Source organism: Lactuca sativa, chromosome 7 (assembly GCF_002870075.4).
Source record: "Lactuca sativa cultivar Salinas chromosome 7, Lsat_Salinas_v11, whole genome shotgun sequence".
Lineage (NCBI taxonomy): Eukaryota > Viridiplantae > Streptophyta > Magnoliopsida > Asterales > Asteraceae > Lactuca > Lactuca sativa.
Window position 1 is genome coordinate 132707855 of NC_056629.2, and position 13798 is coordinate 132721652.

The following is a 13798-nucleotide window of genomic DNA, read 5'->3' on the forward strand; positions in this document are numbered from 1 at the left end:
ACATTCTTTCACTGCTTGGTCTTGAGACTGCTGATGTCTCAGATCATATTGAGGCCACAGAGGGTATTATCCCATACCCTTCTACCCCACCTCTTCCTTCTTCAACTATTCTTCCTGATGGTACCGCAGCCTCCTCTGCCACTACACTTTCTAACATTTCTCAACGGAGAAAATCTGTAGCTTCTAAAAAGAAAGCTACAACACCTAAAAATAAAGCCCCAAAACAAACTGCACCCTCCAAGAAACGCAAAGCCAAAACCACCACTGTATCGAGCAGTGACTCTAAAGAAGATAGACAACCCATATCTATCCTCAAGAAAAGAAAAACAACCGAAACCACTAGCCATATGCGTGACCGGACTGATACTGAATCCTCTCAACAGGCTCTGGTAGTCCTTGGGATGGCCGCACATCCATTCAATGCCATTATCGAATACCACTTAACCTCATCTTGTGAGATTGTTTCATCGTCATCTTCTTCTGAACGTGCAGACAGCCCCCCAGTTGTATCTCAAGAAGATAGAATTGGTAATCGTCCTAAGGTCTCCAGGGCTTCCCGGCTGCACATCTTTTCTTCTGAGGGGTTAGAATCTATCCTCTTGCAAGTATCCCAAACACTACAAACACCACTCAATCCGCAGGGCATCTCTTTTGCCCATGCTAGAACTGGGCTGAGGCCAAACTTGACCACAGGTCAAGGAGACCAAGGAAGCCCAAGAAATCCTACTCTACTTACATCTGTATCAGGTGGTTTAGGCACGGTGAGCACTAATGTGCAAGGATCCGTGAACCTAAGGGACACCTTGGTGCGAACACAAGGAATTGACGATGAAGATTCAAATGACTCTTGGAGTTGGTATCAACCAACCATTGATGTTGAAACCAGGAAGTATGCTGCCTTCAAAAGGGCATTCGAAGCCCGCAAGGAGCAGCAGGTCAAACAACAACAACAGAAGGAATAAGAAATTTTGTCAGTGGCCAGGTACTGGGCAAATGCCATCAGCAACGCCCACACTGCTGCCACAATCCTAAAGGTTCAGACCTGGATGGACCAAATGGCTGAAACTATGCTGAAAGCTCAAGCCTCAACCGCAGTCGCAGGTACATCTAATGTTCCTCCTACTTCAACTCCTGTTCCACTTACTGCAGTCAACCCATCTCAAGATGAAGAGCCAGCTATTGAACTCAGCTCGGCCCCAACCTTCGGTTTTGACGATGAAGACATCCAAGAGGTCAACAAACCGCATCCCTCAGATGACGACCTTATGATGTTCGAGGAAGAAGAAGAATCCAACGGTTCTCAGCACTCCACTTCAAAACCCAAAGAAAAGAAGAAGAAAAAGAAGAAAGATGCTGTCACTCGCAAAGAATTCCTCAACCTTCAAGCCAAAGTTGATCAAATTTTGGCTGCGGTTAAGCCTACCCAACCTCCACCAGAAGATATCCCAGGTCCGCAATCCCTAATTAAGCGCATCGAACGACTTGAAACGAGAGAGCGTATGGCCGCTGAGCGCGGCTCTCTCAAAGTTGAGATGCGGATTCGATCTCTCGACAACACCCGCAGGGCCGACCATCAAGATTTTATGGCCACAGCGGAATACCTCATCATTGAGGTAACCGCAATCAAACAAGGCTTACAAACAACCGTTGTGGATCAATTTGCCCAATCCCAAAGGGTAATAGCGGAAACTCATACTGCCTATGAGTCCACGATTTCTGTCCTTCATGCCACAATCGCCCGAATGCAGAAATCCCTCACATCAAACTTTCGTAGCCTAGAGATACTTCAGCTCACAAAGGATATTCACAAACTGCTTTTCAACTCTGCCATTCCAAACAACTCTCAACTGGCCGAATTGATGAAAGCACACTTTGCTGAGGTTTGTGCCAAAGTTGATGGACTCAAACAATGGCTTGAGGAAGCACCAGGGTTGCATTCCTCAAGAGGGGGAAGTGATAAGGAAGGCGATCGCTCAAATACATCCATCCATCAGAGCCCTCCAATCACCACAAACAAAATTCCCACTCTGCAACCCTCTCCTCCACCATCTCAAAATATTCCATCTCCCCACTCATCACCTAAAAACACCCTAAACAGACCTGTGACACCTCCTCACCTAAAGAATCTTGAGGAACATATGTCTTCAGAAAGCTCTACAAACTCTCCTACTACTGCCCAAAGGAAACATGACTGGAAAGCAGCCAAGTTAGCTGAAATTATATGGAGAGAATGTGGTTTTGACACTATGATTGATGAATCGTTAATCAACTCATGGGTCAATCCTCTCCACAGGCTACTTGATGAAGACTACACTCCCCACCTTACATATGTTGAACCACCATCCGATGGTTATTGGGATATTCCAATTTCTCCCAATGCCAAGTATTTTGCTGTTTTTGACTCCTTCGACCGCAGTCTTCCTGATCACAAGCGTCTTCCAATGGATTTCGAAGGACTAACTCGCTTCTATGCGAAGCATGGCTCTTCAGTTGAAAACATTTGGTGTAACGATAGACCATCCACAGTGAAGAACTACAAGATGCGGAAGTTTATGAAAGCAGACTTTGCTCAATTCACTCTGACCAGAAGAGAGCATGATTACATCCGCACCCAGGCAAACTTCCCCTGCATGAACCCTAAAGAAATATTTCTCATTGCCAGAGTTTTTCAGAACAAGGCAGAGAAACATCCTAAGATGCAGATAGCTCTCAACAAAGCCAAATCCTTCCTTAAGGACTCTGTCTATGACTTTGCGAAGATTGATGCGGACATCCACCCCACCATCATCAAGAAATTTGACTTCCACCACTTGAACCAGTGTCAATGCTTACAGAAGGTTATGAAGAAAGATCTCTAGGCGCAACCAACTTCCCGGAACTTGGCATCATATTCAAACGGAAGACAGACAATGTCAAATATTTTATTCCGATGAATGCCTTGCATCGCCTGCCCAAGAAGCAACTTGACATCTGCAAGACCGCAGTAGAAAAATCAAAGCACACTACTGCTGAAGTCAAGTTTGAGATCTCCAGAAGAATCATGTGGCTGGAAAATGTTAGAAAATTTTGGTGGATTTTGATCAAGTTTCTCAAACTTGATAACTGAACCAAAGTTAAAGAGGTCACTTAGGGGGAAATTGTTGAAACATAAAAGTGACCCTCTTGAACATAACTACCGTAACGGTTCAGTACTTGCAGCCAATACAACACCCGGAGTCAATCTCTACAACTGTAACCGCAACCATTCTCCATCAGCAACCATATCATCATCCGGAGTATTCAAGTCTTTCCTATCCGCAGTCTTAGTTATTTCTTTTACCATGTAATTCACTCTATTGTCCAGCATGCCTTGCACGGCTGCTCATAGAGTAGTACTTTTCTAAACTCTATAAATAGAGAATCTTTCTTATGTATTAAGTACTTGTGATATATGTGAGTGAGAAAACTCTTAAGTTCTCAGTAAACAAGACTTCTCATTCAATCATCTTTCTTATCTTCATCAGTTATCTATCTTATTACTCTTCACACTCAAACTGCTACTGGAACATAACCACTCCTCGGAGCAAGTCTTCTAGACTTAATCACTAAACTTGTTCTTGCTTACTAACTTGGAGTGACTGCATTCCTTGTTTTGAATCAGTTTAAGTGTATACTTGATATAACTTTTGTCATTTATCTTTCTTTACTTTCCGCAACTAACTATCTAACTATCTAACTTTATTATTGTTGAGCTTTTAGATCCTTAGAGATTAACTATTCCGCAACTTACTTGTTCTAACATTTGTTCAAGTGTGTCTCCAAGTTTTTCTCTCAACACTTATCCAAGTGGGAGACTGTTGGATTAGTGTCTAAGTCCATAACTATATTTGGGATGTACTTGACCCGGTTGTAGCATGGTCCTTTTGGGTTGCCTTCACCAAGGCAACTTAACTGGATGGATTATAGAGAAAGAGGTTATTATGTTTTGTTAATATATTATATGAATAATATATTAAAAGAGAAATCATATTGTTTAATTAATATTGGTCAAGAATTAATTAAGAATTAATTTTGTGATCAAAAGATATTAATTGAACCTAGGAGACTGGAATTGCAATCATAAGATAATTGGATTTTAGGCTGAGGATCCATTTGGATGGGATGTACGAAATCAAGGAGGGAAGCCCACCTTGAATTCGTACAGGGCCTTATTCTGGAAGGTTCCTATGGACTGCTTAAGGCCTAAGCTATCCAATTAAGGTTTTGACTGAAACCCTAGCAACATACCTATATAAAGGGACCCTAGAAATCACATTTTCGGCTACCCTCACCCTAGAAGGATTGGTAGAGCCGAAAATCACCTCCCTCTCTCTCTCTCTCTCTCTCTCTCTCTCTCTCTCGCTCTTACACTCTTCCAATTGCCTTGGTGTTTGTGATCGATTAGAGGTATTACATTTGTGATACTAAGCTCTCAAAGTCAAGGATCTTCAAGCTAGCTTCAAATGAAAGGTAACCATCTAAACTTGTATTAGTTATTATTTTCGATTTTTGCATGCTAGATCTAGGGTTTATAAGCTTTGGATGATTTGAATGTACAATTAGAGAAACCTAGATCCAAAGCTTTAGGTTTTGCATGTGAACCATAGGATTAATGTAATGCTCAAAACCCATCATGTTCTTCTTATGGTAATCACCAGAGCCAAACACTCTTCCTTCATTTCTACTCATAATATCACCATTTTATGCATTTCTTTCTACTTCTACTCCATTCTATGAAAAGACTTTGAACCACATACCATATCCACGATTTTTATGATGGTGGTGGTAGGTTTTCACATAAAAATAACATGCATGTTGCATTTGGTGGAATCCCATGATCCAAACCTATGTCAAAATCAAGATAAACCACTTTATACAAGTTGTGGTGATGATATCATAATATTAACGAATGTTTTCTTTCAAAAACAATTTTTAAACTTTTCAAACTCATACATGGCCTTAAACCAACATGCATGTGTTGATCTTCAAGCCTAATGTAGCACCTGGTTCCTGGTATGTAATTTAAGCTAAGTAATTTTGTATTTTAGGTGGAACTCGGTGAGTTGTAGGCCCGACTCGCCGAGTAGGATCGGGATTTCGAGCACGTTTAAGTTGGCGACTCGACGAGTCCATATCCTGGACTCGGCGAGTTCGCCAGTCTGGAAGAAACCCTAATTTCAAAGGGTTGCACCCTATTTAAAAATCATTTTGTCCCTCATATCAGCCCCCATTGCATCCAGAACACTCCCTCTCGAAGCCCTAACCCCTCTTTTGGTATTTTGGGTGCTTTTGGTACAATACCTTGAAGTTTTGGAGAGAATAAGAAGGTAGATCAAGAGGAGAAGAAGAAGATCCTGAATCTTTGTGCCATTTCTAAGCTTCTAGAGGTATTAGACTCGAAACCCTCTCTGTTCCTTCATTATTATCTCATTAAGAGCTTATGATAGTCATTTTAAGGCCTCTTATAGTCTTGATCTTTGAGTAATGAGCTTATAGTGTTAAGGGACTCCAGATCTAGGCATGATTGGTCTCTAGGAGCTCGGATCTACTGCGTTTTTGGAGCCATATTACATGGAAGCCCTAGATCTACTCTTTTAGTGCATTTTGAGCCCTAAAACCTTCATTGGTGTTTATTTATACGTAAAGTTGGAAACTTTACGTTATAATCAAGCCCTAAGAACCCAGATCCATGAATAGAATGCACTGGATTCAAGCATAATCGAGTATATAAAAGTTGCATGCATGCGACTCGGCGAGTCGTTCTTCGGACTCGGCGAGTCGAGTCACGAGTCCCTGATTTTCTCTGTTGAGTTATGCCAAGTGGGAACAGTGAGATTTAAGTGGACTCAGTGAATCGGAAGCCAAACTCAGTGATGGAGGGAGTCGGCGAGTCAATGCCCTGATTCGGTGAGGTCCAAGGCAACCTTCTTGCCTCAAGAACAAACTTGACGAGTTGTTCATACAACTCGGCGAGTCACATACCAAAGTGTTCATTAGATGAAGATGAACTTGACGAGTTGTTCATACAACTCGATGAGTCGGATGAAGGACAATTGGATATCAGTTTAGAAAGAGAATTCTTCGAGTCTATGCCTAACTCGATGAGTAGGAACGGGAGCGAGGACAATCGACTGGATAGGGACTCGACGACTTGGCGAGCCAACTCGGCGAGTCGAGTCAACTGGAAGTTGACTTTGACTTTGAATTTTTGACTTTGCTAGGGGTAAAGTGGTCATTTTACCCTAAGGGCGGTTAGCAGTGTTTGATTGAGTGTTTCGTGGGAATTCCAGCCGGAGGATTTCCGGAGCAGCAGCAGCAGTCAGACAGTTTCCGCGCACGTCAGCAGCTACTTCGAGGTGAGTTACCATCCAGTAGCGGTGGGTCTACGGCCACAATGTCGGCCCACCATTAGGGTTCATAAGTTAGGTGATTGTCTTGTGATATCATCTAGGTTTGCTACTACTTGATATGTTATATGCTAGCATGATATGTTGTATGTGGAGAGTTCGGTTGATAGGACCAAAGGGTAGTCAGACACCCTAGATACCTCTGACAGTATGTGATGATATATTTGCATGCTGGCTTGTATGTTATATGCGATAGAGGTAGTAGGAGGGGACCAGTCCCTGAGGTTCGGTTGTTCGGACCGATGGATAGTCAGCACCCCAGAATGGCTCAACACGAGTAGGTCAGCGCCCCAGAATGGCTTGACGCGGGTAGGTCAGGCACCCCATAAATGTTAGGCAGTATGTATGTGATATGATCGTATGGTATGTGGTACGATGGGGGAACTCACTAAGCTTCGTACTTACAGTTTTCAGTTTTGTTTCAGGTACCTCTTCACCGAAGGGGAAGGAGCCGGCGCGGTAGTGGCACATCATACACACACTTTGGTTTTCCGTATTATGATATATTCAAGGATTGTACTCTGACACTATTACTACTTTCATGTGTTGGGTATTTAGACACGAGATATGTTTAATGAAATGATATGATCATATGATATTTTACTACAAATGTTTTACAAAATACTTAATTTAAATGAAATTTTTGGACGTGAAATTTGGGTCATTACAAGTTGGTATCAGAGCCCTGGTTTGAGGGATTCGAACACACCTTCGGGAGTGTCTGGACTCAAACTGAGGGATTAAAAGATTTCGAAAAAGGAAATGTTTTATAAAAGTTAAGTAAAGAGTTTTTAAGAAAGAAAGAAGTGTGTTATGTGCGCGACCGGCTGAGCTCAAGTATGTATTCCCCAAAATACCCATACAAGTTTGTGTTACGTTTGTCAGTTTCAGTAGAACAACTTGCTAGAATAGGACTAAGGATCTAGGAGTGATGCCTTATGTGCCTGCTTTATGTGCTTCAACTTATGAGGGTTGCATGCTAGTATTGAGTAGACAGTAGTAGGATAGCCTGTTCAGGTTATGCCTGGTAGTAGGAGCGTAGCATTGCATGCTAGTGCAATTCTTGTTATGAGGATATAGTTGCTTGAGATTGTTCCCTTTTGTCCGAATGTTGTTGCTATGTGCTATGTGGGCCTTGAGTGATGAGAATTAGGTATTAGGTGAATACGTTAAGTCACATGTGATCAGGGTGAATAATCTCAGAGTGTTGGATTTGACCATATTGCGTAGCTCTTGTTTGAGTCCTAACCTTTATGGGGATGAGTCCCTTCCTCGAAGGATTATCCGGGCCTCGTTGCATGTGGTTATATTCAGGTAATGGCTAATTGGCGTTACAAAGAGACCTTCACCAGCTGAGGACTAGGTTGGGTGGAGTCAGAGGTTTCCTAGGGTAAGCCTAGGATAAGAGTAGCAGAGATCAGCAGTGGTAAAAGGGATCTGGTGGATTCAAGGCAATTTTTGAGGAAGGTACAGATAGATGTGGAAGGTAGTATGGGCCCATACTACTGAAAGCAGAGGACTCGTACCTAAATTGAGGAAGGCTAAGACAAGACCGGGCAACTTGTATTAGATGTGATCCCTTTAGAAGTATCAGTATCACTAATGGTTGCCTATATGTAATGCAGAATGGTGGTACTATGTCAGCGGCCAGCAGTTGGCGGTTCTGGAGAGGGATCGGGTTCGGGATCAGGTTCCGAGCCAGTAGATGAGAGGCTACGCGAGTTCATCGCGTCAGAGATCACCAGAGGCATCCTTGAGTCGACTCCCATTATCTTCGGGTCGATCAAGGAAGGGATAGTCGAGTTGATGGAGGATCGCCTCCGGGTATTTAGGAATGACATGGCATCTGGCCAGTCGGGATCTCGCACACTGTCCTTTAAGGACTTCAGGGGTAGTGGTGCGTCGGATTTTCACGGGGCGAAGGACCCCATAGCTGCCAGGAGATGGATTGCAGACATTGAGTCTGCACAGTTGATTAGCTTCTGCCTGAGGGGTCGAAGGTGAGGTATGCAGCAGGGTGTTTACGAGACCGAGCTAGAGACTGGTGGGAGTCCATCGGTGACTCGTTGGGAGCCTCGGTTGTTGAGGCTATGACATGGTCGGACTTTGTGACCAGGTTCAGGGACGAGTTTGCGCCGGCCGTTGAGCTTCAACAACTGGCCAGGGAGTTCCTAGATATGAGGCAGGCGACGGAGGCTGTGGCAGAAATCACCGCCAAGTTCCGGGAGAGGGCGTTGTTGGTGCCCCAGTATACGGGTGATGAGGATATGAGGAGGACCCGCTATCATGACATGCTACGAGCTGATATTCGAGAGCATGTCAGTTTTTCAGCTTGCCCTACCCTGGACTTTATGATTGCCAGGGCAAGGGAGAGGGAGATAGATCTGGAGCACATCCGGAAGAGGAAGGCAGAGGAGGGGCAGGTTACGGGAGGGGCTTTGTGGAAGAAGCCCAAGGGATCAGATGGTAGGCCGAAAGGCCAGTCGGCACCGGGCCGCTTCAGGAAGTGCGACAGGCCACATGAAGGGGCATGCAAATTGGGTACTTCGGGTTGCTATAAGTGCGGCAAGGCGGGGCACTTTAGCAGGGATTGTACTGCCCCTGCACCGGTTATTCAGACGTATGAGTTGCTATGTTTCCACTGCAACCAGAGGGACCATAAGAAGGCCAATTGCCCTTAGTTGACAGCAGCATCAGCGCCAGTGAAGGCGCTAGCTCCAGCGACCCTGCAAATCACTGATGGTCGGTAGGGCAAGGCAGTGGCCCCATTGCTGAGGAGTCGGGCATTCCAATTGACCACCGAGGAGGCACGCGCTGCACCCAATGTGGTGACGAGTATGATTTCTTATTTATGCTATTATGATATGCTGCTGTGATTTTGATAGTATATGTATGTGCTTTGTTTAGGATTGTTCCATGTGAACGGTATTCCAGTTCAGGTATTGTTTGATTCGGGCGCTACCCGATCGTTTGATTCTCTCGCGCTCAGCAAGAGATTTTCCGAGTCTTCAGGCATGCTGGATTGCCCCTAGATATAGAGATTGCAGATGACTATTCGGTGCCAGCATCGACGGTGTTCCGGGATTGTGTGCTGAGGTTATTTGAGGAGCGTTATCTGGTGGATCTGGTTCCCATACCTTTGCGGGGGAACAAGGTTATTATCGGTATGGATTGGCTAAGCCCCAACGGGGCAGTGATCGACTGCGTGCAGTAGTTGGCGCAGATCAGGACCCCAAGTGGGGGAGAGCTGGTGATTCAGGGCGAGAGGCCGCAGCGAGGACCAGCCCTATGTTCCGCAGCGAGAGCTAGGTGTTACCTCCGGCAGGGTTGCGCAGGTTATGTCGCGTATGTTATGGATACCCGGGAGGCGGGCAGAGCGACGGTGGGCGAGGTGCCCTTAGTGCGAGATTTCATGGACGTATTCCCCGAGGAGCTGCCTGGGATACCTCTGGAGCGTCAGGTGGAGTTCAGGATCGACCTAGTACCTGGTGCGGCTCCGATAGCCAAGGCACCCTATCGGTTGGCTCCTCCCAAGATGCAGGAGTTGTCTACGTAGCTGCAGGAGCTGCTAGACAAGGGATTTATTAGACCTAGCAGTTCACCCTGGGGAGCCCTGATTCTATTTGTAAAGAAGAAGGACGGGTCGCACCGGATGTGTATAGATTATCGGGAGCTGAATAAGGTAAGGGTGAAGAACCGTTACCCACTCCCGAGGATTGATGACCTCTTTGACCAGCTTCAGGGAGCATCTTGGTTCTCCAAGATTGATCTACGTTTGGGATATCATCAGATGAGGGTCAGGGAGGAGGATGTGCTGAAGACTGCGTTTCGGACGCGCTATGGCCACTACGAGTTTGTGGTGATGCCCTTCGGGCTCACCAATGCCCCTGCCGTGTTCATGGATCTCATGACCCGCGTATATATACCGATGTTAGACTGGTCGGTGATAGTGTTTATTGATGATATCTTGGTTTATTCCAAGACGCAGGAGGAGCATGAGGAGCACCTGCGGGAGGTGCTGGAGGCCTTGAGGAGGGAGAGCTTGTACGCCAAGTTCTCCAAATATGAGTTTTGGTTGCGCGAGGTGCAGTTTCTTGGGCACCTTGTCAACTAGAACGGGATTTCAGTAGACCCGCCCAAGGTGGAGGCCGTGATGAGATGGGAGGTTCCAAAGTCTCCATCCGAGATTCGGAGTTTCCTGGGATTAGCGGGCTACTATCGGAGATTCATTCAGGACTTCTCCAAGATAGTTGTACCCCTGACACGGTTGACCAAGAAAGCTGTGGTCTTTCGATGGGGGCCTGAGCAGCAGGCAACGTTTGAGGTTGTGAGGCAGAGATTGTGCGAGGCACCAATATTAGCCCTGATAGAGGGCGTAGAGGATTTTGTGCTATACTGTGACGCGTCTATTTCAGGTTTGGGCGCAGTATAAATGCAGAGAGGGCATGTCATTGCTTATGCCTCGAGGCAGCTGAGGCCTCACGAGGCGAATTACCCGAAGCATGATTTAGAGCTGGGGGCGGTGGTCTTCGCCCTCAAGATTTGGCGGCATTACCTCTATGGAGTTCGGTGTACCATTTACACGGACCACAAGAGCCTGACGTACCTCATGGACTAGCCGAATCTGAACATGACACAGCGTCGGTGGCTCGACGTGGTAAAGGATTATGATTGTGAGATCCTTTACCACCCGGGGAAGGCCAATGTGGCGGCACCAATTAGGGATGTTTTTGTGCGGATGACAGTGGTGACTCCGCTATGGGAGCTGATTCGGGAAGCCCAGCAGGAGGCCATGAAGGAGGAACACCGGAAGAGTGAGCTCATAGTGGGTCAGGTTTCCTCCTTCGATTATGACAGCCGAGGATTATTGACACTGCACCGTAGAGTGTGGGTACCGTATCATGGAGGTGTGCGCCAGGTCTTATTGGAGGAGGCACATAAATCACGATTCTCCATTCATCCCGGGGCAACCAAGATGTATAGGGATCTTCGTTTAGACTATTGGTGGCCCTGCATGAAGCAGGATGTGGCTTGGTATGAGGAGCGGTGTGTGACCCGCAGGAAGGTCAAGGCCGAGCATCAGAGACCGCACGGCAAGATGCAACCGTTGGATATCCCGTTGTGGAAATGGGTTGATATTACGATGGATTTTATCACGAAGCTTCCCAGGACCGCGCGAGGAGTGGATTCGATATGGGTCATTGTGGACCGATTGACCAAGAGCGCCCATTTTATTCCGATTCAGGAGAGCATATCGGCCGAAAAGTTGGCTGACATCTATATCCGGGAGATCGTGGTGCGGCACGGGGTGCCGATATCAGTGATTTCAGATAGGGATGTGCGTTTCACTTCCAGGTTTTGGAAGAAGTTTCATGAAGAGTTGGGCACTCGTCTGCATTTTAGCACCGCCTTTCACCCGCAGACAGATGGTCAGAGTGAGCGGACCATCCAGACTCTTGAGGATATGTTGCGGGCATGCGTGTTAGACTTCGATGGTAGTTGGGATACCTATCTTCCTCTAGCTGAGTTCTCATACAACAACAACTATCACGCGAGTATTGACCGTCCTCCCTTCGATATGTTGTACGGGAGAAGGTGCAGGACCCCTATATGATGGGGCGAAGTTGGCCAGAGGGTCATGGGGAGCACCGAAGTGGTGCTCAAGATGACCGAGAGGATGCAGTAGGTGCGGACTAGGCTTTAGACCGCTCAAATTCGGAAGAAAAGTTACGCCGATAAGCGTTGATCAGACCTGGAATTCCAGGTCGGGGATATGATTCTCCTGAAGGTGTCGCCATGGAAGGGCGTCATCTGATTCAGGAAGCGGGGCAAGTTGGGCCCAAGGTATATCGGACCGTTCATGGTTGTAGCCCGGGTCGGCAAGGTGGCGTACCAGCTGGATTTGCCAGCCGAACTCATCAGATCCACGTCACTTTCCATGTCTCTCAGCTGCGGAAGTGCCTAGTGGACGACTCAACGGTGGCGCCTTTAGAAGATATTTAGGTTGATGACTGTGACAACCCCATATTTCTCGGCCAAAAAAGACCGATTTAATTTATGCTTTTTAAAATAAAATCAGAGAAATCTTTTTTAAAAGATGTTGCAGAATTGGTCCCCAAACAACATATGATAAAAGTTTATCAAAATCCTTCATTAAGAAGGTATATATTTTCCATATATATCAAAACCTCGGGATGTCATGTTCCGATACATATCAAAAGCATAAACAAGAAATTATAAGCCTTTCAACAGTTATTTTCAACTACTGGCCTATAATCCAAAAATCTCTTGTCGTCCTCCGACTATGCTCGGGGTCCACTACCTGAAATCATAAAACTGAGTGGGTCAGGCTTGGGAGCCTGGTGAGCATATAGGGTTTTCAACCCACAATAATAATATACTTATTAAGTTCACTAATCAACAATAACCCTGATTACCCATTCCCGTTGTCCTCACTTCACGTCCCTAAACACCTATCACAAGGGACCTAGCCTAAGGATTATCATCAGGATGGACACTACTGCTAAGGGGATTCCTCAGCAATAAATGTCCTAAAGGCAACCATGTGGGGGATGGAGTACATCTGGTGAGCACACAGTTCAAATAAACACACAGTTCGAATAAACACCTACAGGTTGCGAGCCTGCTAGTGTTCCACTGGACTATTTAGAAAGTCCGTGGTCGTCATCTATACTCCGCTAGATGACTAGATCATCAATATCATCTACAACGAGGCCTCTCATTATTTCATTTTATCACACAACAACTATTATATCTACCCATGTTCTACCCAACACATTTTGTAGATAAAAAGCATATACAATTTAAAACTTGTATAAAACATCAATTCAACAGTCACCTCGAATAAACAATTAGCATATTTACACATAACACGTATTTCAAGGTAAATACTTCATATCTATGTGTAAATTGAAAGTAACTACACACTTACGTATTTTGGTGAATATCGGGCATCAATTCGTTTCCTAAAACGATCGTTTCTAATAAAACCGGGAGTTTTATTGAGAAACCGGGATCTGCAAAATTCGGGCTTCGAAACCGAAAAGATAAATTTTCCGAGCTTCTCGGGCACTTCGTGGCGTATTCCGGGCTTTACAATCAATACCGGGGCTTTGCGGGATGTTAAGATGAAGAAAATATGGGTTTAGGGGTTAAAAGTGGCAATTTCTTAAAAATATCCAAGAAGGCTCGCAGCCTTCTATTTATAGGGTGAAGCTTCTGATCAGACGGCTGAGAAGCTTCTGATCCAACAGCTGAGAAGCATCTGATCCGACGGCTGAGAAGGTTCGCAGGCGAAGGCTCACACATGGCTCGCACCTGCGAGGGCTCGGTGGCAGCTTCTAAGTGGACCG